General features: G+C 49.8%; 1 protein-coding gene across 5 annotated transcripts in view; it reads right to left on the reverse strand.

The window, feature by feature from the left end:
- Nucleotides 1-25,312, reverse strand: part of LPIN1 (lipin 1) — a 125,590-nt gene that overhangs the window by 59,653 nt on the left and 40,625 nt on the right. Inside the window, exons 1-2 of one of the 5 annotated variants that reach the window (XM_004745814.3) lie at nt 23,491-23,776; nt 22,940-23,072 (exon numbers count right to left, since the gene is read on the reverse strand). The exons of 2 other annotated variants lie outside the window; for them this stretch is intronic. The gene's annotated coding sequence lies outside the window, so the exon portion shown is untranslated. Of the gene's footprint in view, nt 1-7,800; nt 7,889-15,169; nt 15,347-22,939; nt 23,073-23,490; nt 23,777-25,312 lie in introns of those variants that run through there. 2 more of the 5 variants (XM_045084864.1, XM_045084863.1) reach the window with 2 other exon arrangements.

The raw sequence follows: 25,312 nt of genomic DNA on the forward strand, positions 1-25,312 counted from the left end.
TCCCTGCTACGCCATCTGCTTGTACGCTCTGTCAAATATATAAAAATTCTTAAAAAAAAAAAAAAGAAGAAGAAGAAGAGGAGGAGAAAGGGCAGAGATTTTGCTAGTAAAGTCTGAATACTCGGGGATCAAATCACCCCGTCCTCTTTTTATCCCGATCTACAGTAAATACCGGAAGTTGTCTCTGAGGACAGGTGACAGACCACCGCGCCCCCCCCTTCCTGCCTCTGAGGACAGGTGACAGACCACCACCGCGCCCCCCCCCTCCTGCCTCTGAGGACAGGTGACAGACCACCACCACGCCCCCCCCTCCTGCCTCTGAGGACAGGTGACAGACCACCGCGCCCCCCTTCCTGCCTCTGAGGACAGGTGACAGACCACCACCGCGCCCCCCCCTCCTGCCTCTGAGGACAGGTGACAGACCACCGCGACCCCCTTCCTGCCTCTGAGGACAGGTGACAGACCACCGCGACCCCCTTCCTGCCTCTGAGGACAGGTGACAGACCACCGCCGCGCCCCCCCCCCCCCGCTTTCTGCCCCTATCATTCCCCCCTTCATGCAGCAAAGACTGCACAGACTCTCACCCTGCACCTGGCTGTGGGTATGGCCCCAGGGAGGGTGTGTTCCTGGCCTTGAGAAACAGGAAGTCTCCTATCTTAATTGGCTCAGTTATCAACAACTGAATATTGAGGTCCATTTATAACTTTCCCGAAAAGGGCAGAATTTGCCTTGGAGAGTGAGTACCCTGTCACTAGGAATATTTTAACCACTGGGCTTTTAGTCAGGACAGTTCTTCCTCAAAAATACAACAAAGGCTGCCTCCCCCGAAGTTCTCCCCACAGGTCCTTCAAGGCCCAGGAGGTCTCATCCTGCAGTCTCCGGTTGTCCTGAGGCCATCAGAGGACAGCTAAGTGATGGCCCCTGGTACCCTAACAGGCATGGAACACGCTGGGCTCAGAGAGATGAGGCGGGCCTCCACTCACCACCCCAACACTGTTCTCCCCAGATCACACTCTGTGTCTCCACGTCTAGGATGCACACCTGACCAAGTCTAAGTGAGAGCACAAACAGCACGCTGCTCCCAGGGCCGGCCAAGTTGCGTTCACCTGGGAGGTTATGAGGTAAGTGCTGGTATTCAGCCAAAGCATTGAAAAACAGAAACAACAAAAAGACAATTTCTAAGAAATCCCCTGAATGGCCTAATGACTAAGAAGACTTGCAAGAAAATTACACTGGTTTATAAAAAATGTGTCTTCCTTTTGTGATTCATATTAACAGCAAATAAGTCTTTCTTCAGAGCCTTGCAAACTGACTTATCCATTGGTAGAAGTGATCAGTTACACATAAATGACAAAAAAAAAAAGGAAGTATGACGCGGTTGCAGCAAGAGGCAGAGAGAAGAACACCCCCCCTGAGAATCAAGATACCTCGGTTTCCTCCCTGGCCTGCCACACCGGGGCGCGGGGGGAGCACACTTCCTTCCCTCTGGCTGGCTACCCCAACTAGCTCCCCAGTCCTCAACACGGTGCTAAGACAAGCTGCTTAAATGAAGGGTAGAGTCCTTGGGGAAAGCTTGAGATGCTTCTAGAAACTATGCAGGTCAGATTGATACTTCCTGCAGAAGTGATAGAGCAGAAAACCCAGCCGGCCCGAGCTTCCCCCAGCAAAGCCCTGGGTAAAGCAGGCGGAGAACACAGAATTTGCGCTCATCACGGCTCAGTTTCAGGACCGGGGAAAGGGCGAGCCAGCTCCCAGATGATGGTACAGGCGGAGGTGTGGAGAGTGTGTCCCTTGGGGAGGAAACTGTTACCTACCACTCAGGACAAAGAGCAAAGGCCTGGGAAGTTTCCTTCTCCTTCAAGCCCCCACCCCCACAATTAGGGGCAGGAACGCCCCATGCTGGAGCGAATCTGTATGATTCCTGGCACAAGGCAGATGCTCGAGCATCAGTTAGCGCAATCTTGAGTGGTTCCAGAAGCGAGGCACTGGAAGATGAGGGACTGGAGGTCTCATAACTTCTTGCCTAGTTATTACATCAGAAAAATCAGCTTTTCACCCAAAATCGACAGACACTCTGAACTTCACAAATTGCCAAGAAACTCTGCTTTCTTGGAAGTTCTGCCAAAATTCAAAACCCTGGCCACAGCACTCATGACCCGGCAGTGTCTGCTACCTCCACCCATCTCCACGCGATGGAAGTCCGTTTAAGACGGCCTCACACTGACCCAGTAGGAAAAAATGGGCAGAATACAGAGCGGGGTCGCAGAGAGAGAAGCCCATTCGGTCTGCGATACATGGGATACTCAACCCCATTCATCAGTTAAGATACACAAAGGAGGCCTCTCAGACAGTCTAAACTCAGAGCACCTTGTAAAAAACTGCAGGGCTGGTGACAGCAGGAGAAACCAAGTCATTTATTACCCCCTAATGGTGGGTAATAAACGGGATGAGCCCTGGGGTACACTCATTTTTGGCAAATACTTCGCCAGCATTCCTACTGCTATAAGATGCGTGTCCAAAACTGTAATTGTGCATTGACTGTAATAGGGAACACTAGAAACCATTTAAATGTCTATAGGACTGGTTAAATAAACCATGTTAACAGATCATCATAAACCTGATGAAAAAACCCAGGGAGAGGTAGTCCCACAAATACTAAATCGACAAAGATATCTATTGAGTGAAAGAGTATACAAATATTGATAAAATGAATCAATTTAAGCATTACTTTTACACACAGTCTGAGGTGCACAAATAAATAAATAAATAAATAAATAAATAATTTGGGACTGACTCACATACCAAACAAGGTCCACAGGCTGAGCCCTGGGGACCAGGTCGTGGAAACAAGACCTTTGCTTTCACCATTTTCATATCCATAGCGTTGGTTCTGGCTTTTGTTTTTTCCATGCGTACGTATTATTTGAACAGTAACTTCGAATGGCCTCAGAGAACTGGCTGAGGCATGGAAAACTCTGGCCCACTCAGTGGCCAGTGAAACTGCTGGGACAAGAAGGGGTGACAGGGGGATTCTGCGTTGGTCAGAAAGGTCAGAGGGTGGACCACTCAGCTCCTCCGGCGTTGGGATTTCACAACGCTCGGATCTTATAATCCCATGTGATGAGAGTTCTCGGGTCCCCGCCAAGGAGCACAGGAGGCCTGGACGGGAGTAGAGGACACCGAGATCGACACCGCAGGGCGGCCAGTGCGCCGGGCCAAACCCCTCCAGGTTGAGACCCCAGTCCTCTGGCTCTTAACTACTTAACCCACTCACGAACCGAGCACAGGGCCTGCCTCGGCATCCTCTCTGCACAGCTGCACGGGCCCTCCCTCCACGTGTGCATCGTGGTCACGAGGAATGTCCTCCTTCTGTGACTTACGCTTCCGTGTGACCCGCCCACTCCACCCCCGCAGCTCACGGAGGGCCGGTATCCCCTGATGTTTGAGAGCGCTGCCTACAGCTCAGGGGATGAGAATGCACACTCTCCTGGAGGCAGGGGGCTGGCGTTCCAATCCCAGCTCTGCCACCCACTAGCCTGTGACCACGCGTCAATGACTAACCTAAGCCTCAGTTTCATATCTGTAAAAGGGGTGAACACCGTCCGCCTCACAGGACTGGAGGTATGTAAAGTATTTTTCAAAGTACGTGCACCCAATGCAAGCCACGTGCCAATCCCATGCTCACAAACGGCTCCCAGACTCCAAATGAAGGCTCTGGCCTTAACAAATTTAAATTGCACCTTCCCAGAAAGAGAACAGCGGGGAATATCATAGGTTCAAATTAACGCAGAAATATTAGAAGGCTATGTTTCTATTACCATAGGGTGATAATACCTTTGTTCCAAAGGGCAAACCCCCAGATTGGGCAGCATTCTGAGATTAGGCAGAACTCCCCAGCAGGAAACTCTTTGGCAGAAGTGGTTGCCAAGGAGAACGTCTCGTTGGGCCATGGTGCCCTGTTATCCCATGACCTTTGCTGCTTGTATGTTGTCTTTTGCAAATCAAAGGGTATGACTAGTGAGACCCGTGAATGCAGAAAGATTTTGCCAGAAAGAGAAAGTACACGTATCCAAGGAGACAGAGGGACCTCTGGGAATAAGGCACATGGAGTAAATGTGCTCACGGTGTCCCAGAAGCCTCTAGAAAACAGGTGTATCTTGATCACAAGGTCCATAGCTCCTCGAGCAAGGTAGAGAACATCGCACTAGGAGCAAACAGATGGTTGACACAGAGCCCTGAATGTCCTAACAGCTGTAGCTTTGTTCTGGAAAGCCCTGGCATTCAGTACCAGCAAAAAATCTAAGTTGTTGAAGGACTCACACAGCTTGGTCGGAGGGTTAAAAGATGTGGCCATGCTCGCCAGCCTGAAAAGCTCCCTGCTGTCTCCAGCCTGAGCCCTGTCCATTCGCAAGGTTGTGCGGCTCGCCCTCCCCACACACCCATGTGCATTGACTGTAATAGGGAACACTAGAAACCATTTAAATGTCTATAGGACTGGTTAAATAAACCATGTTAACAGATCATCATAAACCTGACGAAAAAACCCAGGGAGAGGTAGTCCCACAAATACTAAATCGACAAAGATATCTATTGAGTGAAAGAGTATACAAATATTGATAAAATGAATCAATTTAAGCATTACTTTTACACACAGTCTGAGGTGCACAAATAAATAAATAAATAAATAAATAATTTGGGACTGACTCACACACCCGCCTGCCCTCCCTCCACGGGGGTGTGCAATCTCACATGCACACACACACGCACGCACATGCACATGCACACACACACACATGCACACACGCATATCATGGGCTAAAACGAGTTCCACAAAGCATTATCTGGTTTCTCCTTTTCTATTTCACTTTTTTAAAATGTCTGTAGGCCAACGAAACTGACCAGGAGGTCCCACAGTGCATGCACTGCGACAAATACTGACCTATGCCTAGACTCAGAACTCTGTGCAGAGCTGACCTCTTCCTCCTCGAGACACTCACTCTGCAGCTGATACTCCAGCCTGCCCACAGCCCAGCCCGGCCCGGCCTCTGCCTGCCGGCTCACTTCTTACTTCTCAGTTTGCTGAATAAAAGGTGGGGAGAGGGGAGGGCTAGGATGGAGGAAGAGGAAGAGGTGCACAGGGAAGTGGGGAGGACACAGGAAGGAGAGGGCAGGCCAGTGCAGGACATCAGGACAGCAGGGGCACCTTCAGCCAGCCGCCCCCCCCCACTTCCCCAAGCAGGAGCTGCCAGGAGCTAAAGCAGGTATTCGGCCCCTCACTCACAGCTTAGAAAGTTCCCATTTCCGAAATGACCAGCTAATGGGCCCCTGGAGCCTTCCATACACGAAGAATTAAGCTGGGCCCTGCCTAACTCTTTTCACAAATTCCATTCCAATTTTGAGTGGGCTTACCCCATAATAACCTGAGGTAGTATTCAATAAAATGTACAGTGTGACATCACCCTTCACAGGGGGCCCGCCCCAGTGCTGACAGCACGCCACTGATCTGTCTGGACCTCCTGTCTTCCGCCTCAGGACCTCAACAGCTCCAAATGCCCCCAACCCAGTCACACTAGGAAGCTGTCGTGCAAACAGGTCCCGGCATTAGCCTCCGTGTCCCACAAGGATTGCAGTCTTCTTAGTGTTTCTCTAAAATGCTCCAAAAGCCACTTCAATTGCTGCAATACCACCCCCCACCCATCCCCAACCCTCCCCTCCAAGAAGCTGCTGGCAACCCTCACCCACACCCATCTGAATGCTCCCCACATCAGTTTGTCTTGTGTACCTTAAACCCAGTGAGGGGACCCAGGAGAGGCCAACTCCCAATAGGAGACCTCTGGGGGGGGGGGTCCCCCACAGTGATGATCTGCAGCCCAGGGGCCAGCGTTGGCCAGAACTGCCTCAGCCCTACAAACAGTCCTCCTCACTGGTACCCCGTGTTCCTCCCGAAAATAATAACCTCCGCAGTGAGTCCCGGCCCCTCTATTCTGTCTCTTGTATATCTCAGTTCATTTTTACAGTAATCTCCTGAATAGGTATGGTTATCTCTACATCTCACGGATGAAGAAACCAAGGTTCAGAGAATTTAAATCTTTGGCCCAAGTCATACAGTGTAACTGCAAAGCGCTAGCCCCAGCACCCCACAGGCCCATGGTGGCCTCTTCGAACTATCTTTCCATCTCCTGGCTTCCCCTTCCCTCTAGGTCCAGGGCTCTGAGTTCAGCTCACTGGGAAAGGGCTGGGCCCATAGACCTCCCTCTGGTAGGGCCAGTCTGGCCATCCTCACCCCATCTGGGAAAAACTCTCCCCAGCCATTCCCGAGGTCCCCCAAGGACACAGAGATCCTTAAGGCCCTCCCATGAACCCTCAAGTTCTGTCCCACAGAACTAGACTCAGCAGGTAGGTTTGTGTCTTGCAGTGTGTTCTCTTCTAGAGTGAGGAGATTTTGATAAACGAGATCTGAGGGGGGGAGCACACTTGCACAGGAGCCTCCAGAAAGCTCAGGAAGAGCTAAGTTCACGTTCAAGACTCTGGCCAAGCCCAGCTCCACAACACTACACAGCCCTACCTACAAACAGGAAGAAAAGCTCCAAAATGCACATCCAGAAATAAACATGCCAAATAATAATACAAATGTTGACAAATAGGAAGAATTATCAAAACCCAGAACCATAAGTCAAACTCAGATCTCCCAACATGGGGGGAGGGAGGAGTGTGTGTTTATTTCTCAATTACTACCCATTCCTCAACCGCTTCCTTTAATTCATAAGACCTGAATTATAGAACAGATAAAAATCCACAATCATGCCATTCCTCAGATTTAAAAAAAAAAAAAAAAAAAAACCTTACAAACTCTTATCTTTTCCAAAATACTCCTACTATCCTGGGGATACTACTGAGTGCTAAAAAAACTCTCTGAGTTAATCTGCCGGTTCTTTAGTTCGAGTTTCCTGTTTGGTGGTCAAACGCTGGGTTGACATCTACTTTCTCCAGCGACTACGCTTCACATAAATTAGCCGCAGCGCTATGGCACTTGAGTTATTTCCAAACCACTACTTTTCATCCTACATTTTCCTGGCCCTCCCCAAAATAAAATTCTTCGCAAGGGCACGGGATGGCACTGACCAGGCCTAGCACCCACTCGGCCGCAGGAAAGATGCACGGAGGCCCGGCAGGGGAGAAAACAAGGGTAATCTGAGAACCGGATTCCAACCCTGGTCAACCTGCCGGCGTGTGACCTTGCTCACGTAGGTCAGCCTCCCTGGGCCTCAGTTTCCTCCACTGCAGGGCAAAAATCCTAAGCCTCGGGGCACATTTTCACAAAAGTTCCGGGCGCACCGCAGGAACTGCCCGCTGCACCGCCGGAACCCACCCGTGCCCGCTGGATGGAGCCCGTCCCGCCGTCCCAGGGACCCGCGGCAGCCCCCCGGGCTCCACCAGGCGGGTCAAGGTCAGCCCGGCGTGCGCCCCGAAAGGGAAGGCCCGAGGGATGCTGGCGACACGGCCCGGGGGAGCCGGAGCTGGGGCCTGCTTCTCCGCCTCCGTCGCCGCAGCACTTCCCCCGAGAGGGCCGCGGGGACCGAGCTCCGTCCTCCCGCGTCGGGTCAGCCCCGGCCCCGGTCCCGGCCCAGTCCCCGGCTCCGCTACCGCCCCGGCCCCACCGCGCGCCCCCAGCTCTTGGGGCTCCCCCCGCCCCGCCCGGCCTCGCCGAGGCTGCGGCCCCTGCCTGGTAGCGGCCGGGCTCCCCCCGCGGCTCGGCCTGGGGCTCGGCGAGCGGCGGGCGGCGCGGAAGCGTCCACTCACCGTGCGGCGCCGCGCGCGTGGCCGCCTTTGTATGCAAACACTGCGTCCGCCGCGCGCCCGCTGTCAGCGCCTACTGCGCCTACTGCCCCCGGCGGCGGGGGCGGGGAGGGGGCGGGGAGGGGGCGGGGAGAGGGCGGGGCGGAGGCGGGGCGAGCGGGGCCGCGCGAGGGCCTCCGCGAGGCGCGAGCCGCTCCGCGGCTTTCAAGGCCCTCCTGGCCGGTGGCAGCGGAGCCTCCACCCTAGGAAGGCTCCATCCAGTCCGCTTGCCCTTTCTTCACCGCCCACCTCAGCTTTCCTGTTGGGCCTGTCACCTTAGGCCACATTTCTGATTATCATACCCAAAGCTGAAGTCATTTATTTAATTCTCCAGGCTGAGCTGACAAGCTGCGGGAAGCCTCTGAATTCAGGGGACTGGCAACCTCGGCTGCAGGGCAGCGGGGCAAAGCGCTCCGAAACCCCCCAGGGCCTGGCGGGCTGCCACCGGGGGCCCTACTCTTCAAGAGCGGTGGGACCCAGGCAAGTCCCTTAACGTTACTGACCCAGGGCCTTGGTGTCTCTAACCATGTGGTGGCAGGCAGCCTTGTTAGCCAAATTGCAATTTACACCTACCTTTTCAACATTGGTTCACCTTCCCCTTTATTCAAGCTCCCAAGCACTCCTACTTCGTCCACTCATTAAGCAAATACTTGTCAGGCTCTGCTCTGAACACTAAGAACGAGAGGGGACCTGCTCCTTTGGAGCTTCCATTCTCCAGCAAGGAGACAGTCAAGGGACAAATAATGAAGGAAACAATATACGGCTACCTGGTGGAGATCGATGATCACAGGCAGTCACGTCTGAACGGAAATCCTAAATGACAAGAAACACTGGAGTCCTACAAAGATTGGGGGGCAGAGCTTTTTAGAGAGCAGAAACAGTAGGTGTAAAGGTCCTGAGGTGGTCCTCTGTGAGCGGCTGGAGACAGGCCCGCTAGAAGGGTAGCAGGGACCAGATTTGGGGGGATCTTGTAGCCAACTAAGAAGTTTAGATATTCCGAGAAGGATTTCAAGCCTGAGAATTATATGATCCAATTTACTTTTTTTTAAGATTTTATTTATTTGGCAGAGAGAGACACCACGAGAGAGGGAACACACACGGGGGAGTGAGAGAGGAAGAAGCAGGCTTCCTGCTAAGCAGTGAGCCCAATGCAGGGCTCGATCCCAGGAGCCTGGGATCATGACCTGAGCTGAAGGCGATGCTTAATGGACTGAGCCACCGAGGCGTCCCTAACTTTAATTTTTTCAAAACCAGTTCTCTTTTATGTGGAAAATGGAAGGGTCGTAGCGGGCCAGAGTGGAAAAGCACGCAGCACTACAGAAAACCAGAGGAGATGATACGGCTCTGATGGGAGAGGTGAGGCGGTTGTGAGACATGGAAAGACCTCGAATATATTTTGGAGGTAAAACCCATGGATTGGTGGATGTGTGGGTGGGTTGGATATGGTGAATCCAGGGTTAAATCCCCATATGGAGCTTGAACAACAGAGAGACAAGGGTGCTGGTGACTGAGCCAGAAGGAAGAAGAAGCAGGCTTGGAAGAAAACTCAGGAGTGCAGTTTGGGCCACTTTGAGATGCTTTTCAGCCATCCCAGAGGAGATGCCGGGAAGCATCTTTAGAGAAGCAGGCTTGGCTCTCTATAGAAGACAGGGGTCATTTTCCCCGGGCGCTTTGCCCAGGTGATGTGTCTCCTTCCAGCTGGCCATCGTTGGGTGTGTTCAAGCTGGTCTTGGGGTGACTGCCATGGAGGCAGCCTGTGCCCAGAAAAGCAGGTGACCCCTTCCCATTGGCACTTGGGAGGAGGGGGCTACCAATCAAATCATCAATAACGAGTGACATTCCTCCACAGGGATGCGTCTCTGAGACCACAGAGAAAAGGTTACCACTGCGGCCATCAGATTGCAGGGCCCCAGAAGGAAACATTCTTATGCTCCCCACTCTCCTAGGCAGTATTTGGCCTCGGAGTCAAGAAGCAAGGCTCCCCTAATGGAAAGGCTTTCTGGAAGGAAAGTCCAACTTCAGGCCACTTAAGTGAAGATTTTGCTTAAAATAGATCTTGAATTATTAAAATTTGTAGACTAGAGGTCTAAACACAGACGAAAATCCAGTCCGAAGCACTCATCTATGAATGATGAATGTGGGGCAGAATGGGGTTGAGGTTCACCCCAGGTCACCCCAAGTGAGGTCTGATGGCTGCCAAGCTTAGCCTGTCACCTCAGGGGAGGAGCTTCTCCTGCTCTCCCCATTCCTGCCACCATATCTACACAGGGCCAGATGCTGAAGGGGGCCATTTTTTTTAGACAAGTCTCCAGGAGAGAACATGCTCTAGATTACGTTTCGCTTTCTGATCCTGCCCTGTCTGGAGTCCCCCTGGGAGGGCCCTTTCTGTGCAGTCAGCTACTAGGCTGGTGACAAGGCTATGACTCAGCCAGGAGAGCTGAGGTGATCCCCTTGGCCAATCCCTGCACCTGCCGTCTTCAGCCCAACTCGGAAGATGAGAAGGGACCAGGGACCGCAGAGATAAGTAAACTTGCTCTAGTCTCCAGCAGGAGGAGGAAGGAAGGGCTGAGTGGAGCCGGGCAAAGCAGCACACACATCCTTGATTCTAAAGTCAGTTTCACAATCTAGAAAATGGGAGGCAGATCCACTGTGAGGATGGAAAAGTCCACCACGTAAAAGTCATGGCACAGTGGCTGACTTGAAAGATTTCTGAATTCTAAAACCCCCCCTACATTAGGAAGCGGCGACTCCCAGAAGGATGTGTCCTGTACTTAGCCCCACTGTGATCCGGAGAGAGACCACTGGGCTCACTGAGCTCCAGGACACAGCAGGCCACCGAGCCCCCTCCCAGGAGAGCCCAGAGATCCCCCCTGAGCCCCCCTCACCAAACAATGACAATTCTCCAACTGCCCCAACCATTCTGTGCATACAGTGAGGAGAGTTGTAAAAGCAGCCCTATTTGAACTGGAAACCTCCCCCTTTTTAGCAGGGATTATAACTGCAATATCCTGGGAACTCTGGACTTTTCCAGATGTATTACCCACACAATGGAAAGGGCTTTGCATGGGGTGGAGGAGGGGGGGACAGGAGGGGTGAATGCCCCTCTTCACGGGACTCCAGGACGCACTGTCAGTAGGGGTATGGATGGCTGGTCTCCTGACACCTCCGAGTAGGGGCATCCATGCTCAGCTCTGTAAATGTCCCAGGGAAAGGAAGGACACTAAAAAAAAAACCAGTGAATTTTCCCCCAGAGGGCTGCCCTTGATCTCTGGTAGGGGATGATTGATGACTTAGGCTCTCGGGAAGGGAGGGAATCTCCTCGGGATCCAGAGCCAGTCCTTCATTAGCATGGGCCCCTGGTGAAGTAGGTGACTTCAGCTCGGGGATCCCCGAAAATCAGGTGGGAACCTGGTGCCATCTCACCCCCTCAAAGGGTGGGGGACAGAGCAGCTCGGAAAGCAGCCAGAGACAGAGTGGGTCCCCTGGGTGCAGGTGAGTGGGCTGACCAAAGCAAGTTTCAGGGGAGGGGAGGAAGGTGTGGGAGACACTGGGCCCTACAAGGAGAGGAGGAGGAGGAGGTTGGGCCTGGGAAACAAACTGGGCAACCAAAGCACAGAGGCCCACCCCCAAACTGGAAAGAGGATGTCCATTAGGACTGAGGCATCCAAGAGAGCAAAAGAAGTCCCAGGGAGATAAAGGGGAGGGGCTGATGGTGGGCTACAGCTGGAGGACACGCCACCTAACTCCCCCTAACAGTTACGTGGAATAGACAGCCCCGAATATCCTCCCTGAGCACACGCCAAGCAGCAGAGGACAAGGACACACAGGAGCTGTGTCCACGATGCAGCCACGAGGCAAGGAAACCCCCAGGCTTGGGGCACAGGGGGGTCCTGCTCTGGGACAGTGACTGCTGGGCCCACACCAGCCTCCCTCTAGGACAGGAGCGCTGGGAGCTGCCCCCGGGAGCAGACCAGACTCAGCACATGACCGCAGTGAGTGCACGATCTGGGGTCGGAATCAGGACCAATCGCACCAACACACGTACAGAACTATCCCTCCCCCCACAGTACTCATGCCAGGACTGCCATGACCTGAAGGCCCCCGCCCCAAGGAGGAGGGGTCTGACGACCTTGGTGCCCAGCGCAGGCCCTCATCTAGGCTAATCTAGGACAGGTGTGGAGGAACGGAGCTGTGGGCGTGGGAACCTTCCATGCAGAGCAGTCTGGTGTGTGCAGGGGTGAAGGAAGGTGCTGGCTGGCCTCCGATGGGGTGAGGGAGACCACAGCAAGTCCATGACTGCCCCGGCAGAGCTCCCAGCCTCTGTCCCCTGGGATTAGGAGATGCTGGGACACCCTTTCTCCTCCGGAGAAGGTTCTTAAGGACCCAGGCAAGGTAAAAAAGAGATTTTTGCTGGGACCCGAACTTGGGTTCTTCTTCCCAGTGCACTCTGGGCCTGCAGGACCCAGGCCTCCGTTGTTAAAACAAAAGCCACCGGCCCAAGGTGAAGGAATCCCTTGCCCCCAGAGTAAGAAAACCATGAGGGAAACTCTTGCAATTTCAGGAGTGGAATTCACATAATATATTTTTTTTTTTTAAGATTTTTTTTTTTTTAATTGCCAGAGAGAGAGCACAGGGGAGAGAGAAAACGGGAGTACGAGCAGGGGGAGGAGCAGGCTCCCCGCTGAGCAAAGAACCTCATGTGGCACTTGATCCCAGGACCCTGGGATCATGACCCGAGCCAAAGACAGACTTCCAACTGACTGAGCCACCAGGTGTCCCCAGGAGTGGACTTCAAAGCTGATAAATCTGGCATTTTCTGGTCAGACCCAAAGAGGTGATCTATCACACAGACTTCTCCATCTCATAAAGCAAGATGAGGTAATCCACCCAGTAAGAACCCCTGTCCAAGGCACCTGGGTGGCTTAGTCATAAACAGCTGCCTTCAGCTCAGGTCATGATCCTAGGGTCCTGGGATGGAGCCCTGCCTCCGGCTCCCTGCTCAACGGGAAGCCTGCTTCTCCCTCTCCCACTCTCCCTGCTTGTGTTCCCTCTCTTGCTGTCTCTCTCTCTCTGTGTCAGATAAATAAAATAAAATAAAGAATTCCTATCCTTCTCCCTAGGGGAAGCTGACCTGGCCTGAAACAATCCTTTCTTCTCTTTTGCTAATTTCTTGCCCCACACTCCTTTCCATAAAAACTTTGTATTTTATACCACTCCTCTGAGCTCCCCTCTCGCCTTGCAGATGGGATGCTGCCTGATTCACATGACTTCATAAAGCCAAGTAGATTTTCATATTTCATGTTTCATAAACAAAATTGCATTATGTTTCTTTTTTTTTTTTTAACTCTGCAAAACAGCCCACACACCTTGGAGGATGTGTCCTACATTGTGAGCCCCAGATCGGTGTGTCTCAGTTTACTTTATAGGCTTGACCCTTCCCAGCTTGTCCCCAAGCTTTCGGTAAACAGTTGTCTCTGCCAGTCCCAGACTGATCATCACCCCATCTGGAATGGCCTGAGCATTTGCCAATCAGAATGGACACCGGGCACAGCGGAGCGGGACCAGCTGGATTATGGAGGTCAGGAGGGGAAGGGGGAGAACGCGTGAGGTGACAGGAGTGAAGCCACTTAGGGAACTTGGGACAATGACTAGTAATTCGTGTTTCTAAATTTCTAATATTTTAACCATTGCTGAGGCCATATTAGTGGACTCTAGCTGGATCTACCCCAAAAGAAAACATACTCAGAGTTAACTGAGAAATGCATGGTGAGGTTCCTGACCCCCGCCCCCCATTTATATGTTGAAGCCCCAATTTCCAAGGTGACGGCATTTGGAGATGGGGAGGTGGTTAGGCTTAGTTGAGGTCATGAAGATAGGGCTCTTCCAGCAACCTGGACGTCAGAGCTAAGCATAGGGATTCTACCTCTGACCTCAGTGGGGAAAGCTGACTCCAATAAAATCTGGTTCCTGCAAAGACACCAGGAGCCTACTACAGGGCTGTGGGCTCTGGGCCAGCCTGAAGGTTCTTGCTCAGCTACTAGGCTTTTTGGCCGATGGAACTTTGCTACCAGTTAAGATAAAAATCAATGTTTCCTTCGTAATGCGATCCTTTGTCAGCTCTAAAAAAAAAAAAAAAAAAAAAAAAAAAAAAAAAAATTCAGGAAGCAGAGGACTGGATCTGCCAACAAATTACAACACCTGTTAACGTGCAGAATTTAAATGCTGCGGGCTGCTTGCCTACAGCCATCCACGCTGGCACCTGCTTGCTGTCTTCAGCCTAAATACAACCTCTTTAATTGTTATTGACCTAGAACCTGGGCTGGTGGGGGGAAGTAACTCTACACTGTGAGGATTTCAACTCCTCTAGCTCATCATCTCTTGTTCTTACAATAAACAAAATCATTCCAGAACTGGACATTTCACCCACCCCTAATATTGTAAGTCGTGCTTCCCACCAAGATGTGCCACATACTAGAATCACTTGGGAAACTGTCACAACTCTCAGTGCCCAGGGGCACCTGGGCAGCTCAGTCAGGTGAGCATCCAGCTCTTGCTTTCGGCTCAGGTCCCGATCTCAGGATCCTGGGATGGAGCCATGAGTTGGCTCTGCTCAGCTGCTTGAGGGTTCGAGGATTCTCTCCCTCCTTTTCGCTCTACCCCTCCCCCGCTCATGCTCACTCTCCCTCGCTCTTTCTCTCTCTCTTAAACAACAACAACAAAACTCTCAATGCCCAGACTATAGTCCACATCCATCGATCAAGCCCAGTTTCTCAGGGTAAGGCCCAGCACCAGTGTGTTGCAAAACTCCCCGTCAGATTCCCGGGTCCAGTCACTTCCAAGAACCAGTGTTCCCAGAGTCCACTTCCCTTTAGCCTGTATCCTGGCCACTGTGGTCTCTCTCAAAGCCCATCTTCCCCTCTCCCAGCCCCCCATGCCAAGGGCCACCATATCACATATTTCTTCTAAGTGTCCATACAATGGAACCCATACAAGCCAGCTCAAGCAAAGAGTGTGTGTGTGTGTGTGTGTGTGTGTAGAGCATGATGTATTCATAGGAGTCAGGGATTCCGGACATGGGCCTTGATCTCTGGTGGTTTTCTCTGGTACTCAGTCCCTTCCCCCGGGGATAACTCCACCCCCTCTCAACCCCAGCCCGTTTCCTCGGTTCCCCCCGCTCCAGATTCTCGTCCTTCATTGGTCTGGCCACCCCACAGCCTGTCATGCGCCTCTCCCCTCCACACACCATTCCCTGCAGATCCTCTGTCTCCAACATTCCAAGAGAAAAGTCCCATCAACCCAGGTCACCCTCTCACCCAGTCACACACGGCCTTACGTCGCTGACATCCTAGGGACGGCCACCTTCAGGTCACGTGCCCTCGCTGGTTCAGAGCTCCGTGTTCTGCTCACAGCCCCTTTTCCTTCACCCAGTGCGCCCCAGACACAACGTTAAATGCTGGAGAAGACAGGCGCCATGAGCCAGGTACCGTGGCTTCCTCCTAGGCCTTCTTAAATCTGCCAGAAATCACAGTCCTGAAGTGAGCAAGTGATTTTTCAGAAGAGGAGTGCGGTGCTGTGGAAAAGCGAAGAAGCAGGGTCCACACAGAGGCCTAGGAGCCACCCAGAGAAAGGGTTCTCAGCCGGGCTTTTGATTTTCTTGCTAGTTATGGGATCAAAGGAAGGCACACTTGACCTCTGTGACCCTCAGTTTCCTTTTCTACTAGATTGGGGTACAAATGCCTGTCTTATGGGTTTGTTTAGAGGATACACGACCTAAAGCACTTGCCACAATGTCTGGTACAATATACACAGTCCACTCTGTGAGCCTGATACCGATCATGATAACTCTTATCATTCGTATGTACTACGAACCCTTGGGAGCCCACTAACAAACACAGTTATCGGGTGCGGGCCTTCAGGAGGGAGAAGACTTTTGACAGATGAACCGTGTTGCAGGCCGGGGCATCGCTGGTGGAAGGAACAGCACACGGAAGGCACAGTAAAGGCGCATGAAGGTCGGTGAGCTCGCAGGTCATGTGTCGCAACTGTGGGAGCAACTCCCCAATTTGCGTGCGAGAACAGACTTGTGTTTTCTCCTCTTTTCTCCGCTGTCCAGTGTGTGCTGGGCCCACGGGGAGGTCTCAGAGGACATGCTGAGTCACGGATGAATGGATCGGCCGGATTCAATTAGCACAGGAAGGAATCACCCGCTTAGGAGAATGAAAGTCAATTTCCTGGATTAAAACACATGTCCCCTGGACCCGGGAGAGCTAAATTGAATTTCCATTTCACCCAAGGCAGAACGTGAATATCTCACGTAAGGAAAATGACAGGCGCCTACAAGGAACACGGGGGATGGTAGAGCGGCGAGACCCGTCCCGCAGCCTCCGTGGGAGCGCGCCCTCAGCATCTTCCGTACCCCTCCTCCAGGGCTCAGCCTCCCCAAGTCTTTCGAGAGGCGCCGCCCAGCTGTGGCCCGTTTGCTCTTTTCTGGTGCAAGGATCAATCCAAATCGAGAAAAAACACAATCCTCCCAGTCCTCCCTGGTGCACTAAGGGAGAGAGATGACCTTCCCTCTCTTTTCTTAGAGCATTTACGACACCACACTTATTAGAAATCCCTTCTCTGCCCTTTGGAGATGTAAGTAAATCTTCTTAAAGACTGAATAAGCCTCAACTAGAAGCACCTGTACAACCCATGTACAGCTCCCCATGTTTGGGGACCGGAAACCATCTCTTTGAAAGGGAAACCCCTCACGGCTCCCTCCCAGGATTCCTCAGAAGGTGGGCACCATCTAACTTCGGCAGGTGCCATGCTCACTCCAGGGTGTGGAACTAGATCCTATCCTAAGGGATGCTAGAAGTTTCATTTTCTCTTTGGCTAGAGGCCTTCAACTGCAACACAGACGGCCACTCCACTCACAGATAAGCTAGGACGAAGTTTGCCGACAAATGGTGTTGTCCGGTCCCTCCTGCTTGAGGACAAGGAGTCGTTGAACTTGAAAACACTATGCAGTGTGGTGTGTCAGCCTGACTCTAGAAAGGGATGAAACTTCTTTCTGTCACTGAAGTCTCTTAGCCAGTACCCTGTATGCACCTCACGTCCTGGTCTGATGCTTATTCGGTAAACATTTTCTTTCTCTTCTCCTTTGGTGGAGAGGTTTTCTGGGGGAGAAGGAGATTTTCTTTTTCATGATGCATCCCCAACACTGGCCCAGCTGTCCTCAGGACATAGGCTTTTCCTGACCTTCTGTTCAGTGAGCCAAGCCAAAAGCTGACAGTATGGTGGTTGGGGGCGGGGCGGGGGGAGTGCTCATGTTAATTCAAGAGAGAAGCACTAGGAACCTGATTCTGGCTACAGGGCAAGTTGCTATTACTCCCTTCCATCCCTCATCCTGTGAATTCTCTCTCAAAGTCAGGTTATTTGGGACTCCAAAGGACCCATGGATAGAAAGCCCCAATCTATGAACTTAATGTGGAAAAATTAAATCTTCATTTCACTGACTGCTAATTCAGATTTAGGAGTATATCCTTCTGTTATGAATGCTGGAAACAAAATACAATAGTAGTAATGGGACCTGTGACCAACACCAACACCAGCCAAAAAAAAAAGCACAAGTATTTCCTTGCCCCCCTCAAAGTTGTGGCAGATACTGCAAAATATTATACATGTTCATTACTACATCAAAATTATGGCTGCTATTCGATCTGCTGCACAGGGACAAGAGAAAGGAGGAAGTCAGGCTTCTAAGGGCCAGGAACAGGCAGCTAGCCTCCCCGGGGCCTTCGTCAAATAACAGAAACTTCTACCCAAACCTCACATGGTCAGGCTGTCAAGAATAAGAACCAGGGGAAAACAAGAGCAGCACAGAGAGGAAAAATAACATGCAGAGGAACCCTCTCAGAGGTTCAGCGCCAGGGAAAGTTCTACAGATGAGAGTCAAGCAGACATTGCTCTGCTAAACCCACCCCCACCAAAAAAAACACAAGTGTATCAGCAGGAACTTGACAGGTCTGGTGCAAGGAAGGTAAACAGAGCAATAGCTCATGCCTCCACATGGCAGGCCTACCAGGAGGAAAAGCAGGTCCCCTTCTGGAGAGAAAAACAAGTTGTCTATGTTTCTACAGTTCTATCCAGATGTCCACTTTTCAAGGAAAAAAAATTGACGCAAATGAGAAGGCAAGAAGAAAAAGCACCACACTCCCAGGAGACAGACGGCAATCGTTGAGACCCAGAGTCAGGTAGACACGGATGTCGGAACTACCTGATAGGGACTTTTTTTTTTAACTAATTAATAGGTTGAAGTCTTTAATGCATAAGGTACACATTATGCAGGATCAGATGTGTAATTTCACAGGAGAGATGGGAACTGTAAGACTCCAATGAAGATGCTAGAAATGAAAAGTACCCTACTGAAGATGAAGAACACCTCCCGTGAGCTTATCAGTTGACTCCACATAGTGAGGAAAGAATCAGTGAAGCTGAAGTAAGTTAATTAGGGATTATCTAAACCAAAATGCAAAGAGAAAAAAAGAATGAGACAGGGAGAAAAAAAAAGAACAAGACATCTAAGAGCTTATCAAACAGTCTAAAATTTATGTAATGGATTCCCAGAAAGAGAAAAGAGGGAGAAAGCAGGGCAGAAGAAATATAAAAAAAATAATAATAATAATGGCCTAGAATTTTCCAAATCGCTGACAGACAGCAAACTGCAGATCCAAGAGTCTCAAAACACCAAGCAAACGAGCAGGATGAATACCAGCACTAACACACACATATAAACATGCACGTGCACACAGGCTTGTCACACTTGAACTACTGAGAATTAAGGCAAAGAGAAAATCTCAAAGACGGCCAGAGAAAAGACACATCACACAGAGGAACAAGAAAAGCGTGACAGCAGACTTCTCATCAGAAACCATGCAAGAGAGACAGAGTAACGTGTAGACTTTGCCGAGTCACATAATCTCTGTTGTAGCAAAATTCTGCCCTCATAGCACAAAAACAATTATGGACAACATGTAAACAAAGGGGCATGAGTTTGTCCAATAAAACATCATTTTTACAGCAGGGGGTGAACAAGATATGGCCCACGTGACACAGCGTATCAGCCCTGGTCTAACGCAAGCATCATAGCGATGTTCTGTGCGCTAATGTGAAAGTGAAAGCACAGAGGACGGGAGGGAACACTTAGGGAGGTGCTGTTGCAAGGTCTTTGCCCTACACATGCAGTGCTATTATTTTAAGGGAAAGTCCAGTTGGAGATGTGAATTGCAAGCATTTCAGAAATTTAAAAAAATTTTTTAAATACCAATAACAAGTCAATAAGGAGATAAAACAGAGTCACAAAAAATGTTCAATGAACATAAGTGAAGGCAGAAGAGGAGGAAAAAAAATAAACAAAGGACAGACGGCACAAAGAGAAAACAGCTGATCAGATGGTGGATTTAAATGCAGCCATATCAAAATCACATCAGGGGAGCCTGGGTGGCTCAGTGGGTTAAAGCCTCTACCTTCAGCTCAGGTCATGATCTCAGAGTCCTGGAATCGAGCCCGCATCAGGCTCTCTGCTCATCAGGGAGCCTACTTCCTCCTCTCTCCCTGCCTGCCTCTCTACTTGTGATCTCTATCTATCAAATAAATAAAATCTTTTTTAAAAAATCACATGAAATACACCAGTGAAAAGATAAGATTGTCAGACTGAATATAACAGCACGACCTAGCTATATACTGTCTACAAGAAATCTACTGGGCAAGGAACCTGGATGGTGGATATAGGACTGTACGCATTGGTCAGTACTCAGAGAACAGTACCGTGCAAAGAACACCATTCTAGGTAAGTTTCAAAAGTCAAACATGATGCAGGAGTGAAGACACAGTGCAGGTGGTGACAAATGAGTCTAACTGTATTGTAAACGAATCACAGAATCACACTGAAGAGGACGGAGAAGAAAACAACTGACCTAACTCTGGCAGCAAGTGTTTTGACTGGGTAGCATGAGGCTAACGTCACCACAGACCAAACACAAACCCTGTCCTCCAGCTGATACATGAATTTCTCACAGGGGCATGGATTAATAATATTGAAACTGCTTTATTGGGATACCAGAAATGAAAATATAAGTAAATAAATTGCAGATAATAGGAATGAGGTTTCTTGCTGTTGGAGAAAGATTTTACCTGAAAGTGGTGGTGGTGGGGGGGATGTTAGAATGTATCTTGTGGTCTGAACTGGAGTCAGATATGAGCTCATGATTGAGACAGATGGATGGGTGAGTAGATAGATGTAGATAGATAGATGAGAGATGATAGATGATAGATAGATAGATATGTGTGTCTTATGCATAGGTTACTATACGTACATATATGTTTATTTCTTTTCACTGAAGGAGTAGAAGCAGTTTCACTCCAGCAGCAGTGAACACAGACACACACGCACACCCAGGTCTTGGGTTTTATTATTTTTTTTAAGATTTTATTTATTTCTTTGGCAGACAGAGATCACAAGTAGGCAAAGAGGCAGACAGAGAGAGAGGAGGAAGCAGGTTCCCTGCTGAGCAGAGAGCCCGATGCGGGGCTCGATCCCAGGACCCTGGGATCATGACCTGAGCTGAAGGCAGAGGTTTTAACCCACTGAGCCACCCAGGCGCCCCTGGGTCTTGGATTTTAAATGTTATTTTCCAATAAAGGAAACTAGGGTTCACTGGAGAACTGACTCCAGGGCCTAAGCAAGGAAAGTACCAGATGAACTCAGAGGTACTGAGTGGTAGCAGAAAGTAAAGAAGTGCAGAAGAGTTAGAAGGAGGAGGAGGAGGTGGGGGGAAGAGAAGAAGAAAAAGGAGAAAAAAGAAGGAGGAAGAGGGGGAGGGGAGGAGGAGGGGGAGGGGAAAAGGAAGGAGGAGGAGAGAAAGGAAGGAAGGAAGGAAGGAAGGAAGGAAGGAAGGAAGGAAGGAAGGAAAATGGAGAAGCATGTTCAAAGAGTACAGGAGCTGAACTGAGATATCCCCCAAGGGCCAAAGTTGGAACTTGTCCAACAAAATAGCATTTTCAGATGACGACCCAAATAACTCAAAACAATTCATAAATCTATATGGCTATAAAGGATAACCTAATAAAGCAGTGAATAATGAAGATGCAACTCTTCCTTGAAGAAGTCCAATGAAGAAGTCGAGAAAGAATGAGGGAGGCGGAAGAATCAGCGTTACAATACCCGCAGGGATTATCACGGCAGGATCTACTGATGGAAGCTGAGGTCAGTGCACAAGGGCAAAAGCAGAAACAGACTATTTCCAAGGTTTCAAAACATTTAGTACTAACAAAGGGAAGTCAGAGTGGAAAGTCCTGGCAGACATGGTCTTAACCAGACCATTAAGGCTAACATCTTGGGGATGCACAGTGACACCTCCCACCCCCATAGGAAGCACCGGGGAGGCACACCAGCTCAGTTGCCTCTTTCTCAATACCGTAACAACTGCAGTGTGATCATGAAAAAACATTAGACAAACCCAAATCAAAGGACAGCTCTTCAACAGTGTTGAGATCGTGAAAGAAAGGGGACTGAGAAACAGTCACAGACTGGAGGGGACAAAGGAGACCTCAACTCAATGCCATTGAGAATCCTGGAACCGGAAAAGGACTTGGTAGAAAAACTGGTGGAATCTGTATAAATTTTCCAGCGAAGTTTTGAAACACTGGATCACTCGTTCAACATCGTCACCCACTTTTAGTATCAAGTGATTAATAAAGACCCAAAGGCCCAAGGAGTCTGGGAGAAAGAGCACAGTGAGTTCTAGATAGAAAAAGAGGATACAGTCTTTATTTAAGAAGTTGGGAGAGGAGCCTGTGTGGCTCAGGGGGTTAAAGCCTCTGCCTTTTAGCTCAGGTCATGATCCCAGGGTCCTGGGATCAAGCCCCGCATGGAGCTCTCTGCTCAGTGTGGAGCATGCTTCCTCCCCTCCCTCTCTGCCTGCCTCCCCGCCTACTTGTGATCTCTGTCAGATAAATAAATAAAATCTTTAAAAAAAAAAAAAAAAAAGGAAGTTGGGAGGGTGGTTCTGATCCGGATCTTGAAGGATTGTCAATGACAACCAACAGAAATGAGTACAGTAGAGATCTGGGGTCGGGTCTGGGGGTAGAGGTGGTGGAGCAGCAAGTTTGTAAAAAATTTGGCAGTGGTAAAGTCCAAAATGTGTTCAGTATTCACTGTGCAGGTTGCCAAAGGGAAAATACCCTTATGGGTTTGTTGAGTGGTTAGTAGGAAAGGCAGGCTGAGACTAACACATCATGGCCTCAAATGGCAACCTAAGAAGTTAGTGCTTTATCCTAAGGTCCCAGAGAGCCAACAAAAACTTTTATAAGTAAGGGTTGAAACATTATGAAATCTCCATTTTACAAAATTGAACTTGGCCATGATGGGCAGACCACATGGGGTGAGAAGCAGAAGACAATTAAGGTAGACAATTTGTATGATAGTCTACATATCCAGTTGGAGGGTTAAGCTGTAATTGGGAGCTGACTGTCATGGAGAATTGATAAAGGGGCAACACATTTCCAAATTCACCCATATCTAAGTCCATGTAAATGGAGAGCTCTGGCAATAATACCACCAGTCACCACGCAGGTTCAAGGTGAGGTGTAGCAGCAGCATCTCTGCAGGGCTGACTCCATGCTATGAAATGTGAGTCCCTATAACTCCCCCTCAGTTAAGTCCCCTTTGGTTGTGGGAAAACTGATTGCTTATTTGTTTCCCCAACTAACCATTAAAGAAGGGCCAGAGAGCCAGGAAGAAAAAAGTGCTTTGGGAACCACCATCACAGGTCTCCCTGCCAGGGGCCCTGGTGTGAGCCTCTGTCTATAGAGACTGGCTGCTTGGAGCGGTCTGACTCCCACCCCATCCCAATTCAGAAACAAAACAAGGGAAAAAAAGATGGTCTTAAAATCCCAATGAAATTGAACTTCCTTTAAATGTTTGCTAATTACTATTGCATGAGGTTCTACAGATACCTCTGCTCTGCGGAACAGAAGAAGGAAAGAGGAGGGAACTGGTAGGGGGTAGGGCGGGCAGGAGGGCAGGGGACCAGAGCGGGGAGCCAAGGGCGAATTTCACCTGCTTCACAAGGGTGCTGTGGGCTCCTTGGATCGTGGTTTGGGAATGGAAATTCCCGTCCCTCCTGCCTCTTGTCCTTCTAACGGGAATCAGACTCTGGAGATTCCGGTTGGGCACGAACTTGGAGAATTCCCTGAAAACATGCTCAATGTCAGTTGCTTGCGCACGCATCTAAATGGCATTTCTCTTGCATTTTCCATGTTAATGAGGCAAAATATTGGGAAAAGATCATTTGTATAAATTAGAATTTTGTAATATGACCATTTATGGCCAGGTTCAGCATTCTTAAAAGGACTCCACAAGAAGGCAATCAATGACACTTCATAGATGAAGAGGCTTGTATAAAAGCCCAGAGCAAACCAACTAACAGAAGATGGAATCAAAACTCCCAGAGCCTCGTCATAGGCTTTTGCGTCCCCAAATGTCAGCCATCGATTCCATTCTCCAGTGAGATCTGTGCCTGAGAAGCCAACATGGGGAGATTCTGACATATAACACGGGGGAAGCATTTGAAACCTCATTGCGCTCCACGCTCCCTGCCTGACATTTACCTCAGCCGCCGAAGGAAAGCCTGCTCTCCCCCACTTGGAGGGCATATTGTCGGAAACCCTTTCACCTTCCATTAACTTCAGAGGGGAGTCCCTCTTCACGGGAGCTTTGGCCTGCTGGTCGACCTTCCTCATTCTCCGGGTTGTCTGGTTCTTAGTTGGCTTGGCCACCACCTACTGACTGTCATGAGACTAGGCATGGCTGCTTCCTTCCTGGTCTTGCCCTTCTCTCTTTCTCTTGGTCTTGCCCCTCAGCACCCCCCCTCCCATTTTCTCTCCTTTCTCATCACCCTTTCCCCTGCAGGGGCTCTAGGAAAAGCTCATTGTTGGGTGGCAGCATTGTGACCACCCTCCTGGGCTTGTGATGTCAGCACATGATGGTGCCCAGAGAGAGAGAAAAAAAAAAAATGAATGAGGACTTAGTAAGGCTGCTGCACTGGGCTAATTTTGAGCCCAGCACTGGATTCAGAGCTGAGTCTGGTCCAGAGTGGGGCCAAGAGGAAGCTTAGAGTAGAGCATGACCAAATCCCTTCACAAAGTTGGATTTTGTCTTGTGGATTTCTGAATTCACAACAGGCTAACTGGAGGGGACTTTTAATTCAGAAAACTGCCTTCTAACAAACTGAAGAAATGTTGAGGGTGGAAACTGACTTACCCATTTTTTTACCAAGCCATGGAAATTTGGTGTTAGGTACTGTGTCTATTATTAAGAGATTTCTATAATCGATGTTATTACCCAAAAAGCATCAATTCCAAGAAATTTAAGGCTACATATGAACTCTTAAGTCATATGAAGCCTAAGTCACAGGGGGAAATGAATAGTTACAAGATACAATCACTAAATTGTTGTCCAGTCAACTAAAAATAGATTTAAACTGGTGATAAGAATAAAAGTTTATTCTACGGTCAGAATGGAATCATTTAAAATAAGACAGTTACTGGGGCGCCCGGGTGACTCAGTGGGTTAAGCCTCTGCTTTCAGCTCAGGTCATGATCCCAGGGTCCTGGAATCGAACCCCGCATCGGGCTCTCTGCTCGGCAGGGAGCCTGCTTCCTCCTCTCTCTCTGCCTGCTTCTGTGCCTACTTGGGATATCTCTCTCTCTCTCTGTCAAATAAATAAATAAAATATTTAAAAAAAAAAGACAGTTACTTCTGTACAAACATCTAAAGTCTTTGTTCAGGGGGCACCTGGGTAGCTCAATTGCTTGAGCATCCTACTCTTGATTTCGGCTCAGGTCATGACCGCAGGTCATGAGCGCGAACCCCACGTTGTGGGGGAAGGGGTCGACACCCAGTGGGGAGTCTGCTTGAGATTCTCTCCCCCTCCTTCTCTTTCCCTCCCTCCCTTGCCCCTGCTCATGCTCGTTTGCAGGCCCACACACACAATCCCTCTCTCAAATAATAAATAAATAAAATCTTCAAAAAAAAAAATAAATAAAGTATGCTCAGATGTGACCCTGGGAGCCCAAGAATGGAGTGGGCTTGTCCTCTCACAAGCAGTTTTGGGGCACGGTGAGAATGCTTACTACCAAATGCTATGCATCAGAGTAGAAGGTGAAATTTCAAAATACCCATTCACGAACCACGGGCCACCTCATTCTTTGGGCAAATCCAGAACTGGAGCCAGCCCTCGGTCTTCCAGACACACGAAACATCGATTCCCTTCCCACATCTTCGGATGGTGATTTTGAATCCCCATGGAAAAGGTACATTTGAAAAACAAGTTCTTATAAGGAAGAGAATTTTTTTTATCTTTCGTCTCTAGCTCATGCTGCCTTGGATAGATTCGTGGTCACTGCAGAGTCCTAAAAAGAATGCTCTAAT

Source organism: Mustela putorius, unplaced genomic scaffold, assembly GCF_011764305.1.
Source record: "Mustela putorius furo isolate JIRA1106 unplaced genomic scaffold, ASM1176430v1.1 tig00000813_pilon_pilon_pilon, whole genome shotgun sequence".
NCBI classification, from domain to species: Eukaryota; Metazoa; Chordata; class Mammalia; order Carnivora; family Mustelidae; genus Mustela; species Mustela putorius.